Source organism: Phyllostomus discolor, chromosome X, assembly GCF_004126475.2.
Source record: "Phyllostomus discolor isolate MPI-MPIP mPhyDis1 chromosome X, mPhyDis1.pri.v3, whole genome shotgun sequence".
Lineage (NCBI taxonomy): Eukaryota > Metazoa > Chordata > Mammalia > Chiroptera > Phyllostomidae > Phyllostomus > Phyllostomus discolor.
Genome location: NC_050198.1, coordinates 88,555,658 through 88,561,657, shown reverse-complemented (window position 1 = coordinate 88,561,657; position 6,000 = coordinate 88,555,658).

The following is a 6,000-nucleotide window of genomic DNA, read 5'->3' as shown; positions in this document are numbered from 1 at the left end:
TTGGTGTGTTCCTCCTTGGGCCCAACTTCTTTGGGACTCTCTGGGCTTCCTGGACTTCCTGGAAGTCTATTTCCTTTGCCAGATTGGAGAAGTTCTCCTTTATTATTTGTTCAAATAACTTTTCCACTTGTCGCTCTTCCTCTTCCCCTTCTGGTAGCCCTATAAACGGATGCTGGAACATTTAAAGATGTCCTGGAAGTTCTTAAGCCTCTCCTCATTTTTTTGAATTCTTATTTCTCCATTCTTTCTGTTTGGTTGTTTCTTTCTTCCTTCTGGTCCACTCCATTGATTTGAGTCCCACTTTCTTTCCCACCACTATTGGTTCCTTGTACATTTTCCTTCATTTCACTTATTGTAGCCTTCATTTTTTCATGTAATTTGCGACCAAATTCAACCAATTCTGTGAGTATCCTGATCACCAGTGCTTTGAACTGTGCATCTGATAGGCTGGCTACCTCTTCATCGCTTAGTTATATTTGTTCTGGAGCTTTGATCTGTTATTCAGTTCAGGCCATTTTTTTTTCTTGTTGGGACTGTTATAAATGAGGGGCAGAGCCTTAGGTGTTCACCGGGGCAGGGCAACGCAGTTCCTGGGTTGTGATGCTGTATGTGGGGGTGGGGCCTGAGAGGGAACAATGGCGCTTGCTCCTCTCTGTCAGATTTCAGTCCCTACCGCTGCTTCCTCCAAGCTAACTGGGCCTTTCTGGTGCTAATTCCCATGTTGTTGGGCTTGTACACGTTCTAGATCCCCGTGGGTCTCTCCAACACACTCTCCTGTGAGGCTGGGAGTCCATCCCTGCACCTCAACCCCCACAGGTGTTTTCAATCAGTGTCCTGAGGCTCTATTTCCAGGTGCTGGGACCCTGGGTTGCACAGTCTGTCTCACTGCCCAATTTCGCCTGGTTTATCTGCGCACAAATGTGGGATTGCCCTGACAGCCTGGTGCCTTGCATGCAGTGCCTCGCTTCACAGTTGCCACCTTGCTGGGTCTGCCAGCTGCCTGCATGCCCAGGGTCTGCCCACTGCAGTCTTGCGCCAGGGATGCCTTATGTGTCTGGTGCCACCGCCTTTTGTGCTGCAACCCCTCTCCGCCCGGCTGCCTGACTCCTCCCTTCCTACCAGTCTGGATGAATGTGTATATTTTAACTCCTTGGTTGTCCGACTTTCATACAGTTCACTTTTCTGTCAGATCTGGTTGTCATCTTATTTCTAAATTGTTGCTGACCTTATTTTCGTTGTGCAAGGAGGCACAGTGTATCTATCTATGCCTCCATCTTGGCTGGAAGTCTCCCAACTTCACTTCAAATCAGGTTTCTGTATATTCATTTTTCTTAGAAAACCATTATTATATTGTACCACAGTCTTAATTTCAAACTCAAAGTATCGTTTTTCTTTCCCAGAAGTTTATCAAGTGGCTAATATCTGCCAGTCACTGTGGCTATAAAATTAATAAATTAATGAATCACTGTTTGCTTTAAAAAATTTGTAAGGGAGAAAAAATAATTTTCCATTTATTCCTCTAGATTCTTGGCTAAGACCTTCCCACCTACCCCATAATAAAAGATTAATAAGAGAAAAACAAAGGGAAGTTTAATAACATGTATATCTCTTGTATACATAGGAGAGACCCAGGAAAACTGAGTAGCTCCCAGAAATGGCCCAAGCTATCATCTTAAGTACCATTTCAAGCTAAAAACAAGATGTCAGAGGTGGAGAGAGGTCAATTTTGGGAGGTTTTTGGGCAAAGCACAGTAAACAGGGGTATGAGTGTTTTACAGATTTAGGCTATTGCCTTCTCCATTGAAAAGAGTTTCTAGAGATTGAGTCATCCTCCTCTTTCTGGTACAGAGAGGGAGACCCCCTTACTAATAGAGATTTCCCTTACAAATGTGAGTATATCTTAGAAAAGCGTAACTTCTACTGGTTTTCAGAGATTCTGCCCATCTGCTATTTCTGAAAAACAAAACAAAACAAAACAAAAAAAAACCCCAACCCCTACAGATAATCCTTCTGCTTTGAAAATTGGTAAAGCAACTATGGGAAACAATATGAACATTCCTCAAAAAAAATTAAAACCAGAACTACCATATGACCCACTAAACCCACTTCTAGGTATATATCTGAAGAAATCCAAAGCACTTATTCAAAAAGACACATGCACCCCTATGTTCATTGCAACATTATTTACAATAACCAAGATGTGAAAGCAACCTAAATGTTCATTGATAGACGATTAGATAAAGAGTGGTCCATACATACAATGGAATATTACTCAGCCATAAAAAATAATGAAATCTTGACATTTGTAATAATATGGATGGGCCTAGAGGGTATTATACTAAGTGAAATAAGTCAAACAAAGATAAGTACCATATGATTTCACTTACATGTGGAATCTAAAAATAAACAAACAAAGCAGAAATAAATTCCTAGGTATAGAGAACAAATTATGATTGCCAGATGAGAGATATGTTGGTGAACTAGGTGAAAAAGGTGAAGGGATTAAGAAGTAAAATTAGAAGTTACAAAATAGTTACAGGAATGTAAAGTACAGCAGAGGGAATATAGTCAATAATATTGTAGTAACTGTGTATGGTGCCAGGTGGGTACTAGAGTTATGAGGGGGAAAAGATCACCTTGTAAGTTTTATAAACATCTAACTGTTGGAGGTGAAATGGTACCAGGTGTTATACTGGTGGAGTCAGACTGGGCCTTGGTTTAGCAACCTTGGTACTTGAGCTTTGGCTAAGAAAGAATTCAGAGTCAAGATGGAAACTGTAAGAGAAAGTTTATTTAGAAACTCACAGAGGTAGACTAAGTCAGTCGTAGAAGAAATGGACTCAGGAAACAAGTTACAGGGGCAAAAGAAAGGCCCTTTCTTTGGAGAAAGGGAGAGACAAGGAAAAGTGTACCTCGGGGGAGAGGGTGGGGAAAGGTACTGGCTTGCTCCATTCCATAGAGAGAGCCACACTGGGTCCTCCATATTGAGGGTATTTATCTGGAGGTCCCAGGGGAGAACCCCAATAGCATATTCATAAGCTTTCCAGATGTGTCCTTGCAGGGTCATGGTCTCCAGTAATTGGTCAGTGCTAGAGCAGGGGTTCATTAGTCACTGCAGCTGGTCCTGATGTCAGCCATGGAGTCACTTGTCTGGTTTTGCTGCTTCTCTGGGCCTGGAGCTGAAACAGAATTGAGGCGTAGATATTATCCATAGGGGTTAATGCTTAAAGGAGTGGTCATGAAAGGGCCTAGATGGGAATTGCACGAAGCCACTCTTCTGCTCTTTGTTCCACCTGGAAGGGGTCTACCTCAGGACTAGTGACATGCCACAAGAAGAAAGGTCAGGGGAGGGTCTGGACCACATGGCCAGCACTATGAAAGGTCAGGGGCTCTAAACTGCATGAGCAATGATATGCTAGGGAAGGAAAGGTTACCCTGGGGCTGAGGTCCTTGTTTTCCCAGTTTTTCCCATTGCTAGGTACATGAGGCTTTCCATGCTGGTGACTTTCTGTACCTGGCCCACCGTCCTTGCTCTGCTTATGTCTGTCTGACTGCCTACCATGTAACTGCTATGCTGCACACCTGAAACTAATATAATATTGAATGTCAACAGTAACTGAAAAACAAAGTTAAAAATACTATATACAAGAGCAAAAATAAAACATACAAAATGACTAGAAATAACAAAATAATGCTTCTGCCAAAGAGACATATATTGGGGTGACATATTGCTTCTTTTTTTTTTTTGGAGAAAAACAAAAAGGAGTTCTATGGAAAGTAACCTCACATGGTGATCTGATCATAAATCTCTAACTAGGCAGGTCATTGTGGATAGTCATGCCCTAGGCATATAACTTTTTTTTTAAAAGATTTTATTTATTTTTAGAGAGGGAAGGGAGGGAGATAGAGAGAGAGAGAGAGAGAAACATCAATGTGTGGTTGCTGGGGGTCATGGCCTGCAACCCAGGCATGTACCCTGACTGGGAATCGAACCTGCGACACTTTGGTTCCCAGCCCGTGCTCAATCCACTGAGCTACGCCAACCAGGGCTCAGCATATAACTTTTAATAAAACATTAATCTTTGCCTTAAACAAACTCTGTCCATTGTTTTTATGCATCTAAATTAACATAGACCTTTGTCTATGAACCTTTGAAATAAATTGTAGCCACCCACAAGAAAGCACATACTTTTGTTAACTATCCTGTAATCCAATATCTGTCTTGCTTTTCCCCACTTTGTAACCTTCCTTAAGTTCCCTCCTTAATTTCAAACAAATAAAAGAAGCTGCAAAACTCTTATTGTCCAGAGCATTTAGGATCTTGCTTCCCAGCATATGTTATCAGTTTGATTCAAATAAATTCATAAAAATTCTCTACAGGTTTGGAAGTTTCTTACACCACCTTCAAATTCATAATCTAGTTGGAGAGAGAGAGTTGTACATTATATTCAGATTGTTTCTTTCCCTGTGGCTTAACAGAGCTTGGTGTCAAGAATAATGGAACACAAAGAAGGAATGAATTATGCCTTGAGCCATCAGGAAATCTTCACAGAGCAGGTAACAGTTGACCTGTCTTGAAGTCTGAGTAGGAGTTCCTCTTTCTTTCTGTTCTCTAAATCTTTATCACTCTTCTACTTCTTTATTTAGTTATATATCTACACTTATACTCTCAAATAGTCCCATGGTTGAATTTTACCCTGGCATTTATAATGGACTCTAATCCCATCCAATACAAAGTGGGCAGCCCAGATGCCCTCCAATATCTAGGGATTTTTGGTAAGAGCTAATAACTGTTTTATTTAGTCACCTCTGAATTCTGTTCTCTGTGGCCACTTGATCTTTGCTTTGAGGCTTATCCCCTGAAATAAACCTGCTTCTCTTTTCCTGCATTGCTTCACATAAGTCCTGCACTGGGTGTGTGTATCAGGGGTTGGGGGATGGGACTTCATTGTTACTCATGCCTTTGACCTAGGACTGTGTGTAGCCGAATTTGCTAAGGATTTAAGACATGAAAAGGAGGTGGAATTGGGGAGAAAACAGAGGCAGAAATTCAGCCCATGAGCCACTGCTTAAGCCTTGTGCTCTCACTGAGTCCTGGGTGAAAGGGGCACCTTTTACTAATTAACTCAAACTTGATGTATGGGTTAGTGGCAGCCCTGAAAGGGGTTTACACCCTAGTACAGCTAAACAACATCAGAGGGAAATTCTTAAAATATTTGTAATTTCTGCCCTGGTAGGATTGCCAAATTTAGCAAATAAAAATACAGTACACCCAGTTGAATTTACATTTCAGATAAACAATGAATTTTTTTTGAAGTATAACTATGCCTCAAGAAATATTTGGGGCATTTGAATACTAAAAATTATGCGTTGTTCACACCTGAAATTAAAATACAAAGTGTCTACTTAAGTTTGATCCATAACACTAGCCATGGGAGATATTCTCCAGACCTCCTTTATATTTATGATTCTGCTGCTCTTTGAGCTGCACGACCTCTTGCTTCTGCCTTTCACCTCTTCTTGTCCTTCTGCAGCTCATTTCCTTTTAACCACACCAATTTATTTTCATTTCTTGTGGAGAGCAGTTTAACTATTAGTATAGTCTCAGCCCAAACTGTTCAGTCACAGACTAGGGGGCTCATCTTCATAACCAGATATGGACTTTGTCCTAAATATAAACAGTTCTCTCCCAGAGAGGAATTTTACAGCCAACTCAGCATAAGTGTTATTGTCCTTCAATAGAGTTACCTAGCCAGAATTTAAACAGACCTCATGAAGTTTGACCCATTATAATGACAATAATTGACCCATCTTTCTTATTATGAATAAACAAATAAATATGATAATACTAGTTTGGAAAGATAATACCACTTACGTATTTTTGATTTAGCAATTGAATCATTGATCCCAGGATGCTGGGATTGAGATTATTTTAGTGATTCTGTAGTCCATACTCCTTTGTTAATTTGTACATAGAGTAACTGAAGAAAGAGATCTATA